Raw genomic sequence first — 27,299 nt, 5'->3', positions numbered from 1 at the left:
CTACTGAAAGGTCTAGTAGTGTTGTGTACCAAGGTTGCCTTGCCCATGTTGGTGCTATTAGTATGAGTTTGAGTTTGTTTTGACTCAACTTGTTTACTAGATATGGAAGAAGTGGGAGAGGGGGAAAAGCGTACGCAAATATCCCTGACCAGTTCATCCATAGTGCATTGCCCTGAGACTGATGTTGTGGGTACCTGGATGCGAAGTTTTGGCATTTTGAGTTTTCTTTTGTTGCAAATAGATCTATTTGTGGCGTTCCCCCAAATTCGGAAGTAAGTGTTCAGTATTTGGGGGTGAATTTCCCATTCGTAGATCTGTTGGTGATCCCAAGAGAGATTGTCTGCTAACTGATTCTGAATCCCTGGAATAAATTGTGCTATTAGGCGAATGTGGTTGTGAATCGCGCAATGCCATATTTTTTGTGTCAGGAGACACAACTGTGTGGAGTGTGTTCCTCCCTGTTTGTTTAGGTAATACACTGTTGTCATGTTGTCTGTCTTGACAAGAGTGTATTTGTGGGTTATTATGGGTTGAAATGCTTTCAGCGCTAGAAACACCGCTAACAGTTCTAAGTGATTTATATGAAACTGTCTTTGCTGAATGTCCCATTGTCCTTGGATGCTGTGCTCCCCACCCTGTCATGGATGCATCTGTCGTTATTACGTATTGTGGCACTGGGTCTTGAAAAGGCCGCCCTTGGTTTAAATTTATACTGTTCCACCATTGAAGCGAGATGTATGTTTGGCGGTCTATCAACACCAGATCTAGAAGTTGACCCTGTGCCTGTGACCATTGTGATGCTAGGCACTGTTGTAAGGGCCGCATGTGCAGCCTTGCGTTTGGGACAATGGCTATGCATGAAGACATCATGCCTAGCAGTTTCATTACCAATTTGACCTGTCTCTTTTGGTTTGGATACATGGCTTGTATTACATTGTGAAATGTTTGGACTCTTTGTGGACTTGGAGTGGCAATTCCTTTTACTGTGTTGATTGCTGCCCCTAGGTATTGCTGTGTTTGACACAGCAGAAGGTGTGACTTTGAGTAATTGATTGAGAAACCTAGTTTGTGTAGGGTTTCTATGACATAATTTGTGTGTTGTGAACACTGTATTTGCGTGTTGGTTTTGATTAACCAATCGTCTAGGTACGGGAACACATGTATTTGCTGCCTTCTGATATGTGCAGCTACTACTGCTAGACATTTTGTAAAAACTCTTGGCGCAGTTGTTATTCCGAATGGCAACACTTTGAATTGGTAACGTATCCCTTGGAATACAAACCTTAGGTACTTTCTGTGTGAAGGATGTATTGGTGTATGGAAATATGCATCCTTTAGATCCAGTGTTGTCATGTAGTCTTGTTGTTTGAGCAGTGGGATTACTTCTTGTAATGTAACCATGTGAAAGTGGTCTGATTTGATGTATGTATTTAATATTCTGAGATGTAGTATAGGTCTTAGACGTTTGTCTTTTTTGGGCATCAGAAAGTACAGTGAGTAAACTCCTGTGTTTAGTTCTTGTTTTGGTACTAATTCTATTGCCTCTTTTTGGAGCAATGCTTGAACTTCTAATCCTAGAAGATTTATATGTTGTTTTGACATACTGTGTGTTTTCGGTGGGACTGTTGGAGGGAATTCGAGAAATTCTATGCAATAACCATGCTGGAAATTGCTAGTACCCAAGTATCTGTTGTTATCTCCTCCCAATGTTTGTAAAATTGGCTTAGTCTTCCCCCCACAGGTGTTATGTGATGGGGATGTGTGACTTGTAAGTCACTGCTTATTTTGAGGAGTTTTGGGGCTTTGGAATTTTCCTCTATTTGTTTGGAATTGTCCCCCTCTATATTGCCCCCGAAAACTTCCCCGCTGATATTGGCTTTGGTAAGTGGGCCTTGTTTGTGATGTTGTGGTTTCTGTAGGTTGTCCTCGAAACCCTCCCCTAAAAGGTGTTTTGCGAAATGTGCCTCTGCTCTGCGGGGAGTAGAGTGCGCCCATGGCTTTTGCTGTATCAGTGTCTTTCTTGAGTTTATCAATAGCAGTGTCGACTTCCGGCCCAAACAATTGCTGTTCATTAAATGGCATATTTAGCACGGCTTGTTGAATTTCCGGCTTGAATCCTGACGTGCACAGCCATGCGTGCCTTCTTATTGTTATTGCAGTATTTACTGTCCTTGCAGCCGTATCTGCTGCATCCATTGAAGACCGTATCTGATTATTAGAGATACTTTGTCCTTCTTCCACCACTTGTTGTGCTCTTTTTTGGAACTCTTTGGGTAAGTGTTCTATCAAATGTTGCATCTCATCCCAGTGAGCTCTATCATATCTTGCCAAAAGTGCTTGTGAATTGGCAATGCGCCATTGGTTTGCTGCTTGTGCTGCAACCCTTTTGCCAGCAGCATCAAATTTGCGACTCTCTTTGTCTGGAGGTGGTGCGTCCCCCGAGGTATGAGAGTTTGCTCTCTTACGAGCTGCCCCGACAACTACTGAGTCTGGTGTTAACTGCGTTGTAATATAAACTGGATCTGTTGGCGGTGGCTTGTACTTTTTCTCCACCCTTGGAGTTATGGCTCTGCCTTTAACAGGATCCTGAAAGATTTGTTTTGAATGTTTTAGCATTCCTGGGAGCATAGGTAGTCTTTGGTATTGGCTATGAGTGGAGGATAGCGTGTTAAACAAAAAGTCATCCTCAATTGGTTCGGAATGCAAGGTGACGTTATGGAAAGCAGCTGCCCTCGCGATCACCTGTGTGTAAGATGTACTGTCCTCAGGTGGGGACGGCCTGGCAGGGTACGAGTCTGGGCTGTTGTCCGATACTGCAGCATCGTAAAGGTCCCATGCATCGGGATCATCTTGATTCATGGTAGTATGAGTCGGGGAGTGGTGATGTGTGCACTGATGGTGGTGGAGACGGTGGTGGAGTTGTTTTCCTTGCCACCTTTGCCTGTGGCTCCTTGTCCTTTCCTTGAAAGGCAAGTTTTCTTTTTATTTTAATAGGGTGAAGAATGGTTATCTTCCCTGTGTCTTGTTGAATGTGGAGCCTCCTTTGAGTATAGTCTGGCTCTACTGCTTGAAGTTCCTCTCCGAATCTATGTTTTTGCATTTGGGAGGACAATCCTTGTTCCTCTGTATAGGAACCTGTTTTCGGCTCCGAGGCTGGATGTTTCGGAACCGAAACTTTTTCGGACGTCTTTTTAGGCTCCGAAGAAACCTTTGTAATTTTCGGCGTGGTGGTGTCTCGGTGCCGAATTTGTTTGGTGCCGCTGTCACGGTGCCGAAATTTCTCTGAGCCGATGTCTCGGGTCCGAGATTTCTGTGTGGCGGTATCTCGACCGGAGTCGGATGACTTCGACACCAGCGTGCCCTTTTTCGGTGCCTTGGATCGGTCACCTATTTTTTGGGTTAAGCCGTGGCCTGTTGGCGGTTGCTTCCCCTGGGCTTTTGTTGACTTCTCGTGAGTCTTATGTTTCGACGTCTTACTCACGGTTTTCGGCATTTCTTCGGCCTCGAGCTCTTCTGAGTCCGACTCGTGGATAGAGAAAGCTTCCTCTTCGAAACGCTCTTGTCCTGTCAGCGTCGACGTCATCTGCAGTCTTCTGGCTCTTCGGTCTCTTAACGTCTTTCTCGACCGAAACGCTCGACAGGCCTCACAAGTATCTTCCTTGTGCTCTGGGGACAAGCACAAGTTACAGACCAGATGCTGATCCGTATCCGGATACTTGTTATGGCATTTTGGACAGAAGCGGAATGGGGTCCGTTCCATCAGCCTTGAAGTCACACGTGGCCGGGCCGACCAGGCCCCGACGGGGGATCGAAAAAACCCCGAAGGGCCACCGGAGTTGTTCAAAATTCGGTGTCGATCTGTTGTAACTAACCCGATACCGAACGCAAACAATACCGAAGTTTTTTCAGAGATTCTAACTAACTTTCCGACCCGAAACATGGAGCGAAAAGGAACACGTCCGAACCCGATTGCGGAAAAAAAACAATCTAAGATGGAGTCGACGCCCATGCGCAATGGAGTCGAAATGGGAGGAGTCCCTCGGTCTCGTGACTCGAAAAGACTTCTTCGAAGAAAAACAACTTGTAACACTCCGAGCCCAACACCAGATGGCGGGATGTGCACAGCATGTGTATCTGCAGCTACACATGCCATCGAACATATATATATATACATATATATATATATATACAGGGAGTGCAGAATTATTAGGCAAATGAGTATTTTGACCACATCATCCTCTTTATGCATGTTGTCTTACTCCAAGCTGTATAGGCTTGAAAGCCTACTACCAATTAAGCATATTAGGTGATGTGCATCTCTGTAATGAGAAGGGGTGTGGTCTAATGACATCAACACCCTATATCAGGTGTGCATAATTATTAGGCAACTTCCTTTCCTTTGGCAAAATGGGTCAAAAGAAGGACTTGACAGGCTCAGAAAAGTCAAAAATAGTGATATATCTTGCAGAGGGATGCAGCACTCTTAAAATTGCAAAGCTTCTGAAGCGTGATCATCGAACAATCAAGCGTTTCATTCAAAATAGTCAACAGGGTCGCAAGAAGCGTGTGGAAAAACCAAGGCGCAAAATAACTGCCCATGAACTGAGAAAAGTCAAGCGTGCAGCTGCCACGATGCCACTTGCCACCAGTTTGGCCATATTTCAGAGCTGCAACATCACTGGAGTGCCCAAAAGCACAAGGTGTGCAATACTCAGAGACATGGCCAAGGTAAGAAAGGCTGAAAGACGACCACCACTGAACAAGACACACAAGCTGAAACGTCAAGACTGGGCCAAGAAATATCTCAAGACTGATTCTTCTAAGGTTTTATGGACTGATGAAATGAGAGTGAGTCTTGATGGGCCAGATGGATGGGCCCGTGGCTGGATTGGTAAAGGGCAGAGAGCTCCAGTCCGACTCAGACGCCAGCAAGGTGGAGGTGGAGTACTGGTTTGGGCTGGTATCATCAAAGATGAGCTTGTGGGGCCTTTTCGGGTTGAGGATGGAGTCAAGCTCAACTCCCAGTCCTACTGCCAGTTCCTGGAAGACACCTTCTTCAAGCAGTGGTACAGGAAGAAGTCTGCATCCTTCAAGAAAAACATGGTTTTCATGCAGGACAATGCTCCATCACACGCGTCCGAGTACTCCACAGCGTGGCTGGCAAGAAAGGGTATAAAAGAAGGAAATCTAATGACATGGCCTCCTTGTTCACCTGATCTGAACCCCATTGAGAACCTGTGGTCCATCATCAAATGTGAGATTTACACGGAGGGAAAACAGTACACCTCTCTGAACAGTGTCTGGGAGGCTGTGGTTGCTGCTGCACGCAATGTTGATGGTGAACAGATCAAAACACTGACAGAATCCATGGATGGCAGGCTTTTGAGTGTCCTTGCAAAGAAAGGTGGCTATATTGGTCACTGATTTGTTTTTGTTTTGTTTTTGAATGTCAGAAATGTATATTTGTGAATGTTGAGATGTTATGTTGGTTTCACTGGTAATAATAAATAATTGAAATGGGTATATATTTTTTTTTGTTAAGTTGCCTAATAATTATGCACAGTGATAGTCACCTGCACACACAGATATCCCCCTAACATAGCTAAAACTAAAAACAAACTAAAAACTACTTCCAAAAATATTCAGCTTTGATATTAATGAGTTTTTTGGGTTCATTGAGAACATGGTTGTTGTTCAATAATAAAATTAATCCTCAAAAATACAACTTGCCTAATAATTCTGCACTCCCTGTATATATATATATATATATATATATATATATATATATATATATATATATACAGGGAGTGCAGAATTATTAGGCAAATGAGTATTTTGACCACATCATCCTCTTTATGCATGTTGTCTTACTCCAAGCTGTATAGGCTCGAAAGCCTACTACCAATTAAGCATATTAGGTGATGTGCATCTCTGTAATGAGAAGGGGTGTGGTCTAATGACATCAACACCCTATATCAGGTGTGCATAATTATTAGGCAACTTCCTTTCCTTTGGCAAAATGGGTCAAAAGAAGGACTTGACAGGCTCAGAAAAGTCAAAAATAGTGAGATATCTTGCAGAGGGATGCAGCACTCTTAAAATTGCAAAGCTTCTGAAGCGTGATCATCGAACAATCAAGCGTTTCATTCAAAATAGTCAACAGGGTCGCAAGAAGCGTGTGGAAAAACCAAGGCGCAAAATAACTGCCCATGAACTGAGAAAAGTCAAGCGTGCAGCTGCCACGATGCCACTTGCCACCAGTTTGGCCATATTTCAGAGCTGCAACATCACTGGAGTGCCCAAAAGCACAAGGTGTGCAATACTCAGAGACATGGCCAAGGTAAGAAAGGCTGAAAGACGACCACCACTGAACAAGACACACAAGCTGAAACGTCAAGACTGGGCCAAGAAATATCTCAAGACTGATTTTCTAAGGTTTTATGGACTGATGAAATGAGAGTGAGCCTTGATGGGCCAGATGGATGGGCCCGTGGCTGGATTGGTAAAGGGCAGAGAGCTCCAGTCCGACTCAGACGCCAACAAGGTGGAGGTGGAGTACTGGTTTGGGCTGGTATCATCAAAGATGAGCTTGTGGGGCCTTTTCGGGTTGAGGATGGAGTCAAGCTCAACTCCCAGTCCTACTGCCAGTTCCTGGTAGACACCTTCTTCAAGCAGTGGTACAGGAAGAAGTCTGCATCCTTCAAGAAAAACATGATTTTCATGCAGGACAATGCTCCATCACACGCGTCCAAGTACTCCACAGCGTGGCTGGCAAGAAAGGGTATAAAAGAAGGAAATCTAATGACATGGCCTCCTTGTTCACCTGATCTGAACCCCATTGAGAACCTGTGGTCCATCATCAAATGTGAGATTTACAAGGAGGGAAAACAGTACACCTCTCTGAACAGTGTCTGGGAGGCTGTGGTTGCTGCTGCACGCAATGTTGATGGTGAACAGATCAAAACACTGACAGAATCCATGGATGGCAGGCTTTTGAGTGTCCTTGCAAAGAAAGGTGGCTATATTGGTCACTGATTTGTTTTTGTTTTGTTTTTGAATGTCAGAAATGTATATTTGTGAATGTTGAGATGTTATATTGGTTTCACTGGTAATAATAAATAATTGAAATGGGTATATATTTGTTTTTTGTTACGTTGCCTAATAATTATGCACAGTAATAGTCACCTGCACACACAGATATCCCCCTAACATAGCTAAAACTAAAAACAAACTAAAAACTACTTCCAAAAATATTCAGCTTTGATATTAATGCGTTTTTTGGGTTCATTGAGAACATGGTTGTTGTTCAATAATAAAATTAATCCTCAAAAATACAACTTGCCTAATAATTCTGCACTCCCTGTATATATATTTTCCTCTAAAGGTCCCGGGGAGCCAACTCCACTGTGGAGTCTTGAGTACCCAACCATATATATCTCGTATTGGCAGTCGCCAGTAGGTAGTTATAGTTAGGATCTAGTTTACTTTGAAAAGTGTTTTATGACTTGGCTACATCTTTGTAAATGTTGACGTCCTAGATCTTGAACTCGGCTAATTTTACTTTGTTCAGTGATTTAAATATCCACCTGGATGATCCCTCTAGCTTCTCTGTAAGCAATCTGCTAAATGATCTTACAGCAGTACAGCTGGTGCAGGTTGTCACACTCCCCCACTCATAATAAAGGACATGTTTTGGACCCCATTTTTAGGGTCGAGCGTGCAATCACTCTTGCCCCTGTTTAAATCTCTTTGTGGGCTTTTAACCACAACCATCAGTTTTGGTTGGTTCGTGGGCTTGCCTTTAAAAATTCACTTGATTTCATTAGTAAAATGCATGCATACATCATGCCTTTTCCGGTGTTTAAAATTACTTAATGTTTAGTGCCGGTAAACTACTGAAAACATACAAGGCTCCATGTTTTTCACATGGCTTCTGGACTACTTTTGCTTTCCTATGCAGCGCGTTCTCGCTGGGCAGTGGTCAAGCGCTTTGCATGACATCAACCCTGTTACATGGATAATTGCACTTTTGATGATACGTTTGACTTCAAGCAAACTCCTGTTTCCTTCTGTATCTCTCCTTCACACTCATGGTGGCTGTGGGCTCCCTTATGTGAAACTGTTGTACTTTTCATTTTCAGTTTATGTGGCAAAAAAGTCCACTTAGGATTTTACAACGCTAACAGCTCTAACTCAAGCAAACGCGAGACCCATTGCATTGCAAATGCGTGTTACTAATATGGCCATCTTGATCATACATAATTCACTGCCCTCCCCTGGACAGACCATTTTCTGATCAAGTTTGACAACCCAAAGCCAGACACCACGGGTCCAAATGCTCCCTCCCCTACACCGACTAGGCAATGGGCAAAACCTGAACTTACACACTGGATAGGAGACCTACAGGCAGCAGTCTGGAGCCAGTCAGACGATATTAATCTGGACTAAAAGCATTTGACTGTATCACGACATCATTAGACATGCTGGCTCCTAGAAAACTGCAGAAATGCTCCCCTACTACTGCTACTTGGTTTACTCCTGAGATTCTGGAACTTAAAAAAACACTGTAAAAGAGAAGAAAGGAAATGGAGAAAGCAATACAATGAGGTGAGAAAGACTATTTATAAAACAAAACTGTGAAAATATATCGGATTGCAATCAGGAAGGCCAGGATTACGGACTTTGACAAAATGATTGCCCAGTCTCTGAATGCCTCGAAATAAAATTTACACAATTGTAAATTCTTTTCGAAACCTTAAGTGTCAGGAACAGGCCCCCTCACTCAAAGGAACGCCGTGAGGAATTTGCTAAGTTTATCACCAATAAGGTTAATCTTATTTATGATTCCCTGGGCGGAAACATGATTCTCCCTGAGGGTAAGGAGGACAGTCCTTTAGAAAATCAAGCACCTTCTACTCTTTCAGTCTTCCCCAAGCTGAATTTCAATGCTGTCAGGGAAGTAGCCATTATTATAAAATCTGGCTTCCCGGCAGACCCAGCTCCTGTTGACATTTTGTTAAAAGCAGGTGATATTATCTTATCCACTCTGACCACCTTGTACAATCTGTTACTCGAAAAGGGTCAAGTACTAGATGTTTGAAAGCATGCAATTGTTAGTCCTCTTCTGACAAAGTTTTCCTTAGACCCGGACACAGCATAGAATTATAGATCTGTCTCTTTGATGCCTGGCATTAGTAAGATTATCAAGAAATAGGTCAATAAGTGCCTGACCAATTTCTTAGAAACCCATAACCTTCCACATTGGACACAAACAGGCTTTTGTCCTGGGTATTGTACGAGACCTCTGTGCTATTCGCCACTGAAAAGATTAGGAAAATGTTAGATCTTGGTGGCTCAGCTGCGCCCATTCTTCTGGACTCGAGCACGGCTTTTGAAATGGTCTCCCATTGCATCGTTAGGTACAGGATTGAAGCATTTGGAATCAAGGGCAGGGCACTAAATTGGCAGTCATCCTTTCAGACAATAAAAGTTTACAGGCCAGAGAAGATCCCTGTTATTTATAGAGTTATAAGCGCAAATATGGAGTACCTCAGGGTTCATTCTTGAATCCCACTCTTCTCAATATCTAGATTTGTTCCATAGCGGACATTATCTGTTCCGCCGTTTTCTCTATGGTGTCGTATGCGGACCACACCAAGATTGTAATTTCCTTGATCCCTAATTCTAGGGCTACCTTTGAGAATTTGTCCATCTGTCTGGAGCAAGTACACAGTTGGATGACTAAGAGTTGTCATAAACTGAATGGTGATAAAAACAAGGTGATGGTGATTGGAAAAAAACCCTACCAATGGTACCAATTTAGTTGGCCCATTTTTCTGGGGGAACAGCCCACCCCGAAAGAAAAAATTAAGAGTCTAGGAGTTCTACTAAATAAAGATCTTAGGATGGCATCTCAGGCCAGGAAGGTCGCAAGGTTCTATTTTGCCTTGTTAAGAGCCCTTAGGAAGATGATCAGTTGGCTCCCTGCAGAGACGCAGAGAATTGTAATTCAAAGTCCCATCCTGTCCCAGCTGGATTATGGAAATTCACTTTTCCTTGGTAGTCCATAATACGTCATCAGGAGGCTGCAGATAATTCAAAATGCGGCAGCCATAATTCTGTTACATTTCCCGAGATCAGTCAGCACAATCGGCACTGGCCAGCCTGCACTGGCTACCAGTAAAAAAAAAACATTCTTTTTTTTAAACTCTATGTATTGTTCAGAAAGTAAAATATGCTCGGAGACCACATACTCTTAAGTACCTCATCACCCCCTATCGTACAACTCAAGAAATAAGGTCTAATAATCAGTTTCTCATGGCCACTCCTAGGATCTACAGACCAGGAGTGGGGGGTAGATCCTTGGCATTTTTGCCAGCAGGTTCTGGAACTCCATCCCTATCCAGTTGATACAATTTGCTCAGTTGTAAAAAAGTAAAGACCTATATTCTTACATAAGCAGCGGGTCCATTTTTCATTTTCCTCGTGTTAGTGCTGGGAAGCCCTTATGGGTAGCCGCTTTATAAACTATTTGACATTTGGGGCCGTTTAATCAATCTTTATGAATTTTGTTTTTTAAAAGTGTGCCCAAAGGTCTTGTTGTACATGGGAAGATTTGGGGTGATCAGTCAAGGAGACTAAAAAAAAATTGTGTTTCCCATTTTAATTCCCATAGGGATTTTGAACACGTCTACAGCCCGATGGAATTAAACCAAATTTTGCAGCAAGATAGCGTTTGGTCCAGAAAGAAAATGTTCCGTTATTTGGTGTAAATCCGCTCAGTAGTGTTAGAGAAATTAAAGGAAATCCAAATTTCTATATCTAGGGTTGCAATGACTTTGAGAACACTGGCAATCTCGTGCAGAGACATGACTGGCTGCCAACATTTCAACCAGGAACTGTTGGCAGCCATTCCGGGACTCTGCTTCAGCCGAGTCTAAAAAATAATCGAAACAAAATAAAGGGGTTAGAGTACGATTACTCTAAGCCCCTAAGCTTGCTGCATGGGTCCCCTTGGGATCCCGGAAGGGCAAAAAAGGATTTTTTTTAAATTCACAGTGAAAATTGTGAATATTTGTAAATTTTACTTTGATTTAAAAACACAAAACAAGCGCAGTCTCCAGCGCTTACTTTTACTTCTGTCCCTGGGTGGGCCCGGTTCCAGGGGCATGGTCATAAATAAGGAGGGTTGCTCGGGCCCCCCTCATAAGGTTCTTAGAAGCCCAAGGGACCCCCACCTCCCCAGGGCTACATTACACAAATATGCAGGGGACCACGCTAACCAGCCCGGCCCAAAGAACCACCCCTCCTCCTCCCGGGGCTACATATTAAAAATGAATAGGGGAGCCCAAGGACCCCAGGGACCCCCACCTTCCCAGGTCTAGAAACTAGAAATGAATAGGGGGGCCATGTGGACCCCCAACACCCCAGGGAACTCCACCACCCCAGGGCTACATTAAAAATTAAAGAGGATGTATGTGCAGCCAACCCCGGCCCTGTGGACCACCACCTTCCTGGGGTCGTTGATTTAAATAAAGAAGGGGGGGCCCCTTCAGAAGCCATTTATGGCCCTGGGGACCACACACCGCAGGGACGGCTCCTGCTATCGCCCGAGGTGTCCAACCTCAGGAGATAGCGGTTTGGTTTTGCTTGGTGGGAGCTGTGGCAGCTCCCGCCAAACAAAAGCAAACACTCAGCTTCGAGCAAATGGGAGCTGGAAAACTGCTCCCGCTTGCTGCAAGCAGAAATGTAATCTTTTTCCCTGCTCAAAGACATGAGGGAAGGGAAAGAATTAAAGTATTGCTCCTGCGCAGGGAGCAGTGCCTGCTCCCACTGGATGCAGGGAGCCAGCTAGGACTGCGGCAGCTTTGATGCTCCCCCCAGGTCCCCAAAACTTAAAACTGGTGCCCTGGGTGAGGCCAGGGCACCAAGTTGTACGTGTCCCAGGGTTGTATGTGGCCCTGGAGGGGGGGCCGGGCTGCCCCTCTCCATGTAATAAAACAAATAGCATATGGCCCCAGGGAAGTGGTGATCTCCGGGAGTGGGAGTCTGCGCAGACCCCCCAATAATGTTTAATTTAGCTGCGGAGAGGTGGTGGTCCCCGGAGGATCTGTAAACCCTAAGAGGGGGAGCCCATGTGGCCTCACTTTTAAAAAACAAAAAAAAATATTTACCAAAAGCCCTGGTGAGGTGGTATATATATAGATATCTATTTATCTATATCTATATATATATATATCTATATATATATATCTATATATCTATATATCTATATATCTATATATATCTATATCTATATATCTATATATATATATATATCTATATATATAGATATATATATATATTTTAAAGCCAGTGCGCTCATCTCCATTTTTTTATTTTTTATTAAATGGGCATGCTCCGTGACCTGGCCCACCCAGGGACTACATTTAAAACAAGCTCCGAGGACTTCACTTTTTTTTTTAATGTACCGTGAAATTTGCCAATATTCACGATTTTTGCTGTAAATTTTAAAAAAAACATTGGCCCTGGTGATGTATCTGAGGGACCCCGCAAACCAAGGCAATGGGGCTAAAGTATTTGTACACAGGCACTTTTTATTTTTTCTTGTGTTTAGTGAGAAAAGTGTGTTGCACTGCGTTTTGGTACTTTTAGGGGGTTACCTGCAGGGCCTGGCTGCAGGCCTGGCCGAGCGGCCAGCCTCTGCTGTGCATGGCTAAAGGCTGGGCGTGGAATGGGGTTGGTTGCTTAAGGGGGTAGGCCGCAGGCCACGGCCAACCCCCTACACACACGGCCAAAAGCTGTGGGTGGCGCGGGGTTTGGTGCTTATAGGGGGTAGGCTGCAGGGCCTGGCCGCAGACAAAGCCCTGCAGCCATCCCCTGCTGCACACGGCCAAAGGCTGTATGTTGTGAGGGATTAAGGTGCTTGTATGGGGCTGGCAGTAGGGCCTGCAACCAACCTCCGCTTTGCACTGCCAGAGGCAGTGCGCGGCTTTGGTTGGAAGAACACAGAGTAATTAAAATAACTTAATGTTTAAAATAAATAAAATGGGCATTCACTGAAAACACCAAATGTTACAGGGATGTTATAGTTGGGAAATAGAATTTTTTTTAAAACTGAAATTCACTAAAAAAAAAAACCAAAGGTTAGAAAACTTACTGGCAATCGTCAGTAGGTAGTTAGAGTTAGCACCATTTTTTCCAAAGAGACAACCTTTTTGGTTTTGCCCATAACTTTGGAGCCGTTTGACGTATCTTAACAAAATTTTCAAAACTTATGCTTCAGTCGGTTTTGATGCTGTGTTGATGTTTTGAGGAGATCCATCAAGTGGGGGCCGAGAAAAAGGGGGGGGGGGGGGGTGATCACAAAACACTTTTTCCCCTTTCTACGTCAATAGGATTTTTCAAATTTTTGTACGACTACAGCCTGAACCGCTGAGCAGAATTTCACCAAATTTGGCAGAAATGTAGCTCTTGGTCCAGAAAGTACACTTGTTGTTACTTGGTGTAAATCCTTTAAGTAGTTTTGGAGTAATTAGAGTTTAAAAAATATAGATATCTAAGCACGCATAAGATTCACAGATCCAACTGTCCCTGTGCTGATATCTGATTGGCTACCAACACTCCAACAAGGAAGTGTTGGCAGCCATCTTGATATTCTGCTTCAGCCAAGCCCCACAAAAAAAGAATTAAAAAAATTAATTAAAAAAGGGGTAGGGCCACCATGGACCCCGCTAATGCAATTTTTTTTTTTTTTTAAAGGGCACCCTCTGGCCCCTTTTATTCTATTTTGCCCCCGTAGGCCTAAGTCCCGGGGGGCATTGGGGCCTTTAAAAATGAGGTGTATGCACATTGCCCTCCTCTTAGGGCTTGTATTAGCCCCAGGGACCCCCACCTTCCTGGGATAATCTGAGACAATTATGCTGCCTCTTGTTTGCCAGGGACCACCACCTGCCCAGAGCAATACAATATTTTGATATGGGAGAGGCTCGTATGGCCTCCCACAGAGCCCCAGGGCAAAAGATTAAATTACCACAGGGAGGTGGGCCCACACATTCCTCCCACCCCCCATGGAATTGTAGTGGGCCCCAGAGGATGGGGTCACCAGGCCAAAATCGGCCGTGGGAGGGAGGCAGCACAGCTCCCTCTCCCCCCCACTGGACACTTACCCAACAAGGCAGCACTTACTAACTAACCAGTATAAAGGTGCTCCAGTTGGATAGACATTTTGTGCAAACTGTGGACTCTTGTTGGATAAACGAGCAGGTGAGCTTCAGTTTTGGACATGATTCTCATTTCACAGAGATTAAACTTCAATAGGAAGAACTTCCAAATATAAGCGTAGCAGGTGTCACAGGTGAAGCGCTACTTCTGGAAAGGACAAATGATCCCAACTCCTGGGCTCTGCAAAAGCAAAGCAAGTGTCCTTACTCAGCGATTCCATATTGAAAGACGGTCTGAAATCCTTTGTGGATGTGAATGCATCTTTCATCTATTGGGAGACAATCAGATCCTCTCACATCTATTCTGACACCCAGACACTCTGACAACCACTCTCACACCTGGAGACCCCCTTTCACACCTATTCTTACACCCAGAGAGACAGGCCCTGCAGCCAACTCCTGCTGCGCATGGCCAAAGTCTGTGCCGCAGCATGAGTTGGGTGGTTGGCAACAAGGACTGGCCGCAGGCCAGACCCAGCGGCCTTCAGTAATGCGTGGCAGTGGTTGGATTAACATATAGTCATGAAAGTGACTGTTAAAAAAACTATAGAAATTCAGAGTTCTAATTAGAGTTATTTCAAGTAACTATAACTCACAGCCTAAGGTAACTAACGCGTGCCCTTGTCATGCACTGCTAATTATCCCAAACATTACAGCACTCATGACAATTTTACAACGTCAATAAAAATGTAAATGAAACATTAGAAGTTAAGTTATTAAAGACAAAACTGTGCATGGCAGGGGCCTCTTATCTCAGTTGCTCTCTTTGCTCCTGACCCCTCTCCTCTGAACCTCCATTCTCCATGTGGGGGCCCCTCCACTCTCCACGTGGGGGCCCCTCCACCCACCCTTCCTAGTCCATCGTGCTGCCTCTACCCTCTTTAAAAGTGCAATTCTAGAAAAAGTGTTGAACAGATTAACACCAAATAATGAGAAGCACACTTCTGAAGTATGAGTAAAGTACTAACTTTTGTAAAAAGTTTATGCAATGTAGTGTAAAACTCCAGTTAATTATATGTTTCTTCAGAATTTATGGCAGGTAATACGATTTGTGTGGCGGTCAGTCACATACTTACTTGGCAATAAAACTGGGTCAAAAAACAGTAACATGTCAGGTTGAGGAGTCAAAGAAGTCATTGGGCCTAGGCCATTCGAATTCAAAGATATGTATATTTTTCTTATCATTATAAAAAAAATATAAAGAAGCTCGATAACTGAAAAAGTGCAGGACCTTGTATCCCATCAAAACAGCTCTGTTCCACATACACAGCCCAATACCTAGATGTGTGCACAAGGCAATCATTCCAAATGCATGCCTACCATATTTTTAACCCAACACTCTGCCAAGAACCAAAAGCTACAATCACATTTATCACCTACAAAAATACTAACCTGTTTCTACAACTTAGTAGAAATATGGAAAGCACAAGTGAAACTGAGACATAACCAAAGTAGCAAAAACATGATATAAGAAAATGCTATGAAGTATCTATAGCATAGGGAATCCCACGGCCAGGATGTCAATCCACTGTTTTTAGCTTTAAGTTTTAGCATTCAGAACAGGACCTGCAAAGTCCCAATTACAAGGCCATGAACCTACTTACTTAAACACAGGTAACCTTAGACATAATTTGGCCTTGTTAGGTGCATCTTGAGGCTTTAAAGCACAGCAAGTTCGGAAGTAACCCTACACAGTTACTAGTGAAACTTAGCAACGAAGTGATAGATACAAATGCCAGTATCAATGTTAATCAATACCCAGTAGGGACAACTGATTCCCGCATTTCCACCCATGGCCATTTTGCTATATTTGTGTACACAAACATACAGAAACAGCTGCTCCGCTAGCCAGGTCACATACGTGTAAATATCAGCTGAAGCAATGAGGCATGTGATATGTCTGATATTGGGCAGTCATCCAGTCAGGAATAGGTTTTGAGAAGCCGAGCACTGTGATGATGCATATATATTTAGGGTAAAGTCATGTCTCCTGCTATGGGGTGAACAAATATTTTGCCTCGACTTAGCAGTAAAGACTATTTTACACCCCATTAAAAAAGCATCTCACAATGTCTATAACCTCTGCAGAATACATATTTGTCACAATTAAAACGGTTTCTTGATGATAAAAAACACCACCTGTAAGAAATACAGTATCCATAGTCCATCTTGGTTCATTTGTAGCCTGAGACCTAAGTGACAGCACTGTGTGACAAAAAAAGATAGCAGGAGAAGGTACCTGAACAGTTACAAATAATGCTGTGGATGTGGAAATGTCAACAAACCCAGCTAAAAGAGTAGTGATAATGTCAGAAGAAATAGAAAGTAAATCACTGAATAAAGTAAAGAGTAAGTTGTACTTGCTGAGTTGTAAACTATATTTTCAGAACTACAGGTAACCAATGCAGAGGAAAAGTAGGTGGAGAGTATCAAGAACAATATACTGGCTGCATAGAGACAATCTGAACTTGTGTGTACTTATATAAGGGAAGGTGGAAATGGTCAGTGAAGTAATCAAGACTTGATCCCCCATGTAGGTGACACACGTTGGCAAAAGACCAATATAGAAGGCTTTCTGAATTTTTGATTGAATACGAACAGTGGAGACATTCACCAGGAAAGGTCTCCTCAGAACGCGAACGCAAACTTGCTTATAACACGAACCTTTGGAGATCAAACCGAAGAGTAACTGCCCAGATGTCATAAAAGGTCTGTGCACGGTATCTGTGAAGGACGCCAATTCTCTATCTAGATCTCAAGGGGATGTCAGAGTTGTATATAACCAAAGAAAAACGCAAATAAGGTGTCTGTAATTTAAATTCTGGAAGGAGAAAGGCTGAATTTAGACCTTGGTAACAGATAATAGACACAGCTATCAACAAATCAGCTAACATCAGTCTTTCAACGACCACACTTGTAGATCTCCAGAGTCATAACAGACCATGTTTGAGATTAAGGGGATGAGGTCAGCCTTACAAATCATATTTGCATCACAGTTTATCCTGTTTTCGTGCTTTTGTAAACCAATGCAAGCAAATATTGTTTGTTTTGAAAAATTAGGATCTTTAGTCATTAACCTCGTATTCAGGATTTGTCTGCTGTGGACATTTCTTCATCAGAAGCCACAGGTCTACAATGCAGCCTAGTTCCAGGAAGAAACATAAGACAATAGGAATGGCTTTAACAGACTGAACATCGCCAGACTTAAGCCATTGTTTGTAATATAAATTGACTTGTCGAGAAAACTATAAAGCACATTATACCCCGCAACATCTCTTGGAGCTGATTATCTTACTGGTAGCAACAGAGAGATTAGGAAAAGCGAACAGCATGGTCTTGGTGGCTACTTTGGACCTACTTTTAAAAGGCTAAATTCAGATGGTTATGGGAATGGCGGTCCATGTGTGAGTAATCGTCCGCACATTGCAGTAAGCCAGAAAGATGCTGGCCTACGAAGGCTAGTGTCGATGGCCCATAGCATTATGTTTTCAAGTAGGAGCAGTTTTGTCTGTTAGGGTGCAACCAAACCCATGTGATAGATGTACATCAATTTAAGGCGTTCCAATATACTTATGTCCACAAGCTGAATGTAAATCATCTGTGCAAGGAAGACAAGAATGTTTTAAAAATGCCGAAACCCTACCTTGAATGAACTCAGAGCTACTTGAGGAACCCTGCACTGCACAGTAGCATTTAGGGATCACCTGGTTAAGAAACACAATAATGCAACGCTCTGTCTTTTCTACCGACTCCTGGATGACCAATTACACTCAGTTAAGAAAATAATTGTATTACCCTCTCTAATTTTTCTCCTGCTATCCCTGTCCTTAACGCACCTCGCTGTTTTCATTCATTCTGTCCGCGGAAGGGAGCGGTGAGACAGGACCATCCCGGAGCAATCTCCAGAAGAGGTATTGACTGCGCAAGCAATAAAAGCACCTGTCACTGTAGCTGAAGAAGCCGCCAACACACTTCTTTGGTCTCTTCCCCCGAGGGCTTTAACAGTCTCATCAAGTACCTGAAAACTGAGGTGAAGGGTCCTGTGGGGATTCTCCTATCTCAAACATTTTCTGTGAAAGTTAGCACATCTGGGTTCCTGAAGTGTAGCAGAGCTGCAAAGAGTCCTTCGCCTGGACATCCGTGTGTATCTATCTTGTGCCCACAAACACAACATGATAATCCCGCGTGACTGCGTTCGGGCGCTACATGTGTGAATGGTGGCACTCTCAGAGTGGTATTCTAGCAAGATACCCGGGTGTCCGGATAAGGATGAGATAGATTTGGCTTGAGGTGGATTATCGAGGCAGACTAATAATAAAAGGGAGAGATGTATTAGCAGAGGGGTCACATCAGGATCTGCACCTCCGAGTCTGAGAGTGCCACCGATGACACTGCGAGAAAACAACCGGTGCATTGACAGAGCTGAACTGCACTGGAGGGCTGACTCACAGGCATGTGTAGGCAGCAAGCACTGCTGGAGGTCAGACCCTGGGTGCCTTAAACGTGGCTAGCCTCCCTGGAGACAATTTCCAAGTGTGATCCGAGGGCGGAAGTAGGCCGAATCTTTTGCTATTGTTTGCCTGTCTGTTGTAACTGCAGATAAAGCACAATTCAGGGCATTTTTTGCTAAACTCCTTAATCCAGATTAGTAATCTGTCCGAGGGGAAACCAACGTCTCCAATTATACACTATCTGTAGTCAGAAAAAGGTCCTGCAGCTATGCGCACCGCCCTACATAAGGCTCGAAGAGCCCGACGCTCCATTAATTTTCTGCTGCTTCATCCACGGTGGTGGCGGCTTCTCTCAAGGGGCTGCAGCAGCACAGATGCCTTTCCCTGTTTGACTCCGGTTTACCCTTCACGCCTTCTTTACTTACTCCGCTGAAAATAAAAAACACTAATCGAGCCCAGGGATTGATTCGATGCAACAGAAACCAGTGCATAACCTCAGACAGAACTCTATCTTCACTAAGCGTTCTAAACAATAAATTCTATCAATGAAGAGCTTGGTGAACATCAAAAAATAGCCCTCGGGCACCGCAAAGTCAAACGCATTGCTGGATTTTGAGGCTCCTGGGCACAGCTACCGAATCGGAGTCAATGTTGGCCAGCACGCGCATCAGCCCATCTTGTTGCCATGAAAGGCGGAGCCAAAACATTTTATCACATAACTGTGTCACATTTTTAAGAACACTGTTGTGCTTATGCCTAATGTTAGAGTACCACTGAAGGCAGGTCTAAGAAAGGGAGAGATGATTATCAGGAATTATATATATATTTTTTTTCCTTCCTTATGGACCCAAGTCTATCCATATAATAAGGATTCACAGAGTTAAGTGATATGGGGATCACTGCACAAACACCTTCATCTCACTTCACTAGCAATTGCTAAATTGCGAATTGTGTGAAACTTGGGGGTCCTGAATGAACTAAAGTATAAGGAATGGTCTGAGGACATAAGGGCAATAGACGTGAAAAGTCTACTTAACTATGAAAAGTTTTCTAAGCCTGCCGGAGTAAATGCATGGATGACCTACAATGAAAGGAATATGAAGCTTGTGATGGAGCTGGATGCATCTGGATTGGCTACATAAAGATTAGATTCTGTAATGTACACAGAAACAAGGAACTTTCATTGTGTTCTTGGCACCTACTCTACTGATAACAGGGAGCAGTGAACATATATTAAAATTCCGGTAAAAATAATAGTGCAAGGAAACATGTACATACATTAGCCTGAGACCCTTCAGTTAGCACACATTAAGACGGAGTCAAATCCCCATCCCATCTCATCCCATATTGTTCTATAAATATACTACACGTTCATCTATTTGACAAAACAGTTAATAAGCTTCTGCCTGTAGCTAATTCATAGAAGTCTCCCCAGATATCGAAACCATGCGGATCAATTCGACCACTGGATCGGCTGGAGTTTCTCTATATAACACCAAATATGAAATCTATTTTGCTACAAAATACTGAAATGTGACACATCAGCTTAAGTCTCTTCTCTAATGCCACACGTGCTAGAGATCAGCTTCAATCATTCTATACACCATCTGCAGGCTGTTTCGTGTCAGACATCTGAGCCTGTGGCTCTACAGTGGCAGTCATCAGTCGTCAAACCTGCACAAACTATTTCAGCTGCAGTACTACTTCCGAAGCAAACCAAGCATAATATTAGTCACCTGCAGACCTTCAGGATACATTCGCAGAGCCACCATGTGACATATTACTGAGTCTTAGTCATTACAAAAAAATATTAAAAAGTGGAGGAGTTACGCAAAATGCCCAGGCAGACTTGTAACAAGGACCTGTAATACATATCTCTTCGTAATGATTCTCTTACAAATCACTATAGGCAAAAAATGACTGCATTAAGCAAAATACATTATGTTCATTTATATGAACCTTCTAACATATCCGTCTACTCCTTCATCCATAGATACATGTGCTTTAGACAGAAAGTCAGGCTTTAGGGAATCCTGGTCTGACATGCGTTCAGAAAACACCCCCACCATACCCCCCCAAGCCCTCCCGAGATACCATTAGGTCTATGAGAAACACCAGTACATTTCCTCCTTTTCATTACACTGCACAATTTTCCAAGGCTGCGCTTACTAGGTCTCACCTGCGACAGCACATAGGCTGCATGCACTCTCACTTGCAAGGGGTATTGTTTACTATATAGTGTTTGGAGCCTGCCCATTACTTAGCAGTTGTTGGCATCATCGTCACTCTCCTTTGCTGCTTTCTAATTGGCCAGTGCGTGCCAGGCCCGAAGAGTGACAATAAAGCCAACAAATGAATGGTAAGCATTAGGCGGGCGCCAAGCCTTTTATTGTAAACAATACTCCTGCAAGTGAGAGTGCATGAACGCGCTGTCACAGGTGAGCCCTGTAAGTAGGAACAACTAATCAGACTTTGTGTAATGCAATCTGGTGCTAAAGTGCTCTGAAGCACCCGGGCCACGTTCGCACTTCATTAAACTTGTAAAACAAGAATGATATATACTAATAGCATTCAAGACATTGCAATCCTGACCACATTGAATAGCATAAAAGCACCGCTACGCTCTTTATTTAGCGGTCGGAAAAAGCTAAACCTGTTGTACCGACACACATCCTGACACTAAACATTTTATACAGAAAGTCACATATTTCCAGTTACTGAACGAAGTAACTAAGACCATTCTAAGCACTTTAGAGTGAAAAGATATGTTTAGCACTATGGAGATACAAATCACACTCTTAATAAAAGAAAGATTATTTTGCTCATTAATGTTATTGAATTTCTGAAAACATAAAGAATACGTTATTCACACTAAATATCAAATATGTGCGGTGCAGCATTATTTATGACCATTTTTCAACTAGACACCATATCATATATTCCCTAATGACGGGTATATGAATTCCCTCTAATACTCAGGTATTTTAATACTTAAAGGTGTGAACTCCTAGACAGAAACATGCGCCCAGAGCCTTCCCATTTTCTTTAGAGGGTCCTTGTGTCTCCTCTGTACTTGCTAGGGGCTCTCTGCACAGTTAGGAGGATATCTGGAAGAGTGTGGGACTTATCAAGTAAGTGGGTGGGGGAGACCTTTGAATTATAGGATGGTAGGCTCTAGTTATTTTAAATTGACTCCTGCAACCTTGTGAGAAACCTCTACAGATCTCTACTGAGTCCATCTGACACTGTCCTGTGCTGGGGCTTCTTACATGGCATTAATGCGGATTCTCAGCACCCCTGTTGAAACACAGTATGAAGCATTTTATGTACTGCTAGCCATACTAAGGCAGACTGTGCGACTACACAGAGAGTCGGGCTCCAGAGCTGAACGCTTCTCTATGCTGTACACACATACTTGGGGCTAAACTGCAGAATGACAGGCTGAAACAATCATGAGGGAGCTGTTGAAGCACACACCAAGGGCCCACCAACTGAAGCATGAAAGGTATTCTCTGGGTTCTTCTTCCAGTCAGGCTCAACTCGTGGTAGACAAAGGTCATCTCCTGGCAGGGGTTCAACTTCAACGGAAAATCAACGCACTATGTGCCTAGAACCCCGCAGCAGCTATAAAGACAAGCTGTGCCCACAAACCACAAAGCGGCCTGCACCGTACAGCTACCGCAAACCTAACATGTCCTTAGATCGCTAGAACCAACTCATGAAGTCACTTATTCTATGTCTGAAGTTTGTATTAATTGCAAGCAACAACCAAATGGACTGTGGGAATGGTTCTTAGCAATGAACTTGATGGCTTAGCTCCATAGCTAGTCAACGCGGCCAAATTTATAGGATTCTACGTCAACACTTCCATAACTTCAGTACTTAAATCCCCCCAAAATGACTGAAATTGTGCTGGGGAAGCCAACGGATTTCTCCTATGCAACCGCTATTGGCTTTGTTAAGGTGTTTAGCTAGGTTGTACATCATCATGGCTGCTGTGCAGCATGGCTGAACGTAATGGGAAAAAAAAGTGCCATGATGTGATCAGCACGAGCTATTAAATAAAATGAAATGAAGATTGTTATAAACGCGCGGTTTATCACCCATGAGGGTCCCAAGACGCTGTCCATAGTCCCGGGGAGACTAAGTAATTTGCCCAGAATCACAGGACATTGGGCCGACGCCGAGAGTCAAACCCTGATCTCCAGCTCCTGAGGCGGGCACTCTGACAGCTGCGCTACAACACAGCCTTTTGTTTCTCTACTTTCAGCCATGCAACAGTATAACATGTTTAAATAAAACACAGGCAAAGCCATTAGCTCCTTCATAGGCAAACCCTATGGGCTTTATCATTGCTTGTGGAACATGCGGAAGTACCCTTAAACCAGGCGACTGCCAATAATTTCTACATCAATGATAGGGGAAGACCCACAAATCTCATAACTTTAAAACAAAAAAAAGTATGTTTATTGGCATTTTTTACAAACATAATAGCACATACTGCTTACTGTAGCACACTTCATCTCAGTGCCTTCAAAAAGGGATTTCTGCAGCGACACACACAGTGCAAAATATTAAACCAACAGCTTTAACAATCAGTGTCACTCAGTGCAGTCCAAGCAACCGTTGAAAAGACAATGCCTTTAAACCTAACCTAAAAACCCCACACCCCGTGCTCCGAACTGTATCTTTGGTCCATAAGACCCAAGGTCATCATCGTTGCGTTGTCCTGGTTTAGTTTTCCCTCACACATTGCCTCTACCCCCCCCCCCCCCACCCCCCAATAGGTATTCTTCCTTTCACTTCTCCATCGTGTGGCTCTTATACCCGTTGAGTCCCTGAAGGAGGTATGGCATCGGAGGTTCCGTTAAAGCCGGTTTCATAATTCTCTAACTTTTCATCCCATTGCGTCCTTCATGTGTGCACTTCCTCTCCACCCGCCCTCCCCAGCATAGCCCTACACCAGTTCTGCACTAGGGAGAGGGCCTCGGGTCTTAACCATCTAATAGCAATGTGCCTTTTGGCTAGTATCCAGGCAAGTATTCCAAACTTCCTGCTCAGTTTTCTCTTGCCTCTCCAGGGGTGCAGTCCCAGCGGACAGGGTTTAATCAAACGTTAGGCAACCCAGCCTGTTTCCCCACTGAGCTGCATCAGCACCGCCTCCTAATACTCTGATACCCAGACATCTTTATACTGCATGCAGGAAATCGGCTGTCCCACTTGTTAAAGGCTCCCTCAATTCGCAGCGGCACCCCTAGACTTTCTGCTCCGAGTGTCCTCAGGAGTGTGATAAGCTTCTGGCCACCTGCCATCGAGAGCCTGGAAACCATTGTTTGCGTGGGCTCAGGGGTGTCTGGAAATGAGGGGCAGGTCTCCCTGGTCGTTGCTGCTATTTTGATGTACTGCAAAAGCTGCCACGGGCCCAATTTAAACATCTTGAACATTTCTTGCATTGTGATGAACCTGCCTGCCGGATGGGAGTCAGACAGCACTGTGCATTCGCCGTCGCTCCAGCGGCCAAAAGCCATTGTCTGAGCTATCTGCTCAAAAGGCCACAATATCCAGATGTCTAGCACATATGGTGCAGCACTCCCCGGATTGCTCTTTTCCATAGCCGGCACACCCTTCAGATCACAAGTGGAAAGGACTCAGGGAGGCTTTGGCCTCTCATCAGCAGGGCCCCTAATCTATATGGCGTGTAAGTGCCATGTAGTAGTGTTCTACCTTTACCTTCCTCATCTAGCCAGTCTATCACGTGTTGCATCTGTGCTGCCAAGTAGTATATTTCAAGGTCAGGTACCTCCATCCCTCCCTTGTCCCAGACCAGATGAGGGTCTTGAGTCCCACCTTGCATCTCTTCTCAGCCCATAGCAGTCCCACCAGTAGTTGATCTAATTCCCGAAATGCACTCCAGGCAGACATCTGGGCAGTACCACCATCTTGGCCTGAGCAATTATCCCCATATTCCAAAAATCAATTGAGAGTTTAAGATTGTGGATCAACCTATTGAAATTTAGGTCAGAGCTCTGCTGTACCCCAGGCGCTATGTGCATTCTGAGGTATCCAACACTGTTGTTTTTCCAGGTAAGCCCAGTCTCTGGGAGTGCAGCGCAGGTGACCTCCCTTAGTTGGCCCAGTGGGAACAAAACTGATCCTGAATAATTGACATGAATCCCGACAGTTCTCCAAATTCCTGCATGGCATGCAGCAGGATCGGGATAGACATGTCTGGCCGTCGCAGATATATCATTGCATCATCCATGTAGAGTGATGCTACATGGACCGTCAGGCTCATTCAGATTCCCCGGTAGTGCAGCACCTGGCAAAGCTGACACACTAGAGGCTCCATTGCAAGGGCAAACAACAGGGGGGACACCAGGCATTCTTGTCTCGGGTCCCTCTGGATGTCGGTCGCATCTGAGACATACCTTCCAGTCTGGACATGCACCACTGGTCTTGTGTAGGGTAATTTGACCCATTGTATGTAAGTGTACCCTAGCTCCATCTCCTCCAGCATCGTCCAGGCATAATACCAACTCACAGGCCTGTGCTCTATGTCCAGAATGTCAGTGCATATTGCTCATCTTCCTTGTCAGGGGGGTGCATGACATGAGCCAGATATCTTGGACTACACATTGTGTTTTGATGGTGGATAAACCCCAACTAATTCATATGAACCAGATACAGCTGATATCTCAGAAGGCGCGCTTCCAAGGATCTTCTGATCCACATTTAGCATTGAGTGGATAGTACGAGGCTGCCTCAGTTGTATCCTTCCTCTGTTTCAGCACTCAGACTATAAGGGCCTCTCATATTGAGTCTGGTAGCAATCTCCTTTCCAGTGCCTCAGAACATATCAGTGGCAAATTTGTTTGTTAGGGGTCATGCAATGGCTCTGGAAGGCAGTCACCTCCCGGCGCCTCAGCTGTTTTTAGGGAGTCTGCTGCTCACAGGAGTTCTGACTTGGTCAGGGACACACCAAGGTCTGCACGCTCTTTCACTGCGAGCTTCAGCAGCGTTAGTGCTGCACATAACTAGTGATCAGAAATTTATCTGGCTGCCGTGGGGTAGTGTACATCAACCGCAAATGGTCAGCAAAAACCCCATTAATGACCTGTTGGGTGTAGACCTACAGTCCAGTAGCATCCTTAATAGATAGGATAGTTTGGTTAAGAATGAAGCACACTGAGTCTGACCACCATGCTCACATGGTTGTCTAGTGACGGCTGAGCTGTCAAATAAACAATGAAAGGATCCGCTTTAGAGGGCACAGACAGAAAGGAACTGATGGTGGTGAGAAGGTATGATGCTTATATGCTGCACTGCTCCATCACTTCCAGGTCGGAACAAGATTCGAGCACAGCCGCACGGGGCCACCTAGTGGCACATGGGAGCAACCATAAAAACGGCCAGATCCACTCTGGTGCCTATGGGATATTCAAAAGTTTAGGAACATGCGGTTAAGGATCCATCAGAAATGTGGTGCCTACTGTGTAAATCAAACTAAAGCTTCTAGTCCGAGAAATCTTGGAGGAATTCTATGGGTGATGGAGCACTTCTAAAGAGCTCCCATCTCACTGAGTGTCAATCTAGCATCTCATCCTCTATGTTTCTGACACACTATATCTCTGTCTGAAGCCCTAAATTCTGGTACATGGCTATGTCCTTATTCTTGTGTCAGGAGCATAACACACTAAACAAAGCAAACAGAGAACTTACACATTGCTTACAAAGAACCCCAGTTTTTCACGTCTTCCCACAATCAAAGTAATAAAAGTTGATCAAATGTTGCACTATATGAAACAATAAAAAGTATTGCATAATTATATATTCATCAGTAAATCAAATGTGATAAGAAGCAGATGCTGCACTGCCCACCAGACCATACCAGTGCCCACCTAAAGCTCTCCATCTTATTCAATGTCATGCACTCTTAGTGGATAAAACCCAAAGCTGTGTATGGCTGTGAGTGGAAACCACGGGGCTCACAGGGGCTATATTTAAAACACACTTCATATAAAGTGCATCTTCAATTCATTTTGCAAATTAAGTAGACCAAAGTAGGTTGTGCTGTTCCACTTTAAACCTTCTCTTGGGAACTCAATACTCACAGCAAGTAATCCCCCATTTCCCAATATGTTGCTATGGTAAGGGGCAAGCAAGCTTGGTTGTGGAAGCCTGCCACATAAATACATTTATGTCTAGGTGCAGAGGCATGTGCAAGAGTACAGTGTTTGACTCATTCCACAAAAAGATAAGGCTACCCCCGGTATTAATTAGAGACATCTGTCTTCGGATTTTTCTACAAATAACCTCCAGCTAGGATACAATGGTTCCCTGGCACACAAGTAACACAGGAGCCACTGGAGTGACAGGGCAGTGATCAAAGGCGTTTAGCACTTCCACTCAAGGCACAGGTTTGGTGTAGCCATTACCCTCCATGCCACACGCTTACGTACGTCAAACCACATGTAAAACAACACCTTGCATCCCTTAGGGCCTCAAGACTGAAAGATGTTTTATGACCCTCCGTCTCACATTTGCCTGCCTGAGAGCACAATCAAGCTTTCACGTTGAAATGTTAGAGAGAGTAAATATGGGGTAGGTATTTTACATGCTTGAAAAG

The 27,299-nt window shown here is 44.0% G+C and overlaps 1 protein-coding gene across 1 annotated transcript in view; it reads right to left on the bottom strand.

Annotated features, from left to right (window-relative positions):
- CTNNBL1 (catenin beta like 1) overlaps nucleotides 1–27,299 on the bottom strand; it is a 451,247-nt gene that overhangs the window by 186,984 nt on the left and 236,964 nt on the right. The gene's annotated exons all lie outside the window — the stretch shown is intronic.

Source organism: Pleurodeles waltl, chromosome 7, assembly GCF_031143425.1.
Source record: "Pleurodeles waltl isolate 20211129_DDA chromosome 7, aPleWal1.hap1.20221129, whole genome shotgun sequence".
NCBI classification, from domain to species: domain Eukaryota; kingdom Metazoa; phylum Chordata; class Amphibia; order Caudata; family Salamandridae; genus Pleurodeles; species Pleurodeles waltl.
This window is presented reverse-complemented; position numbering and strand designations above follow the sequence as displayed.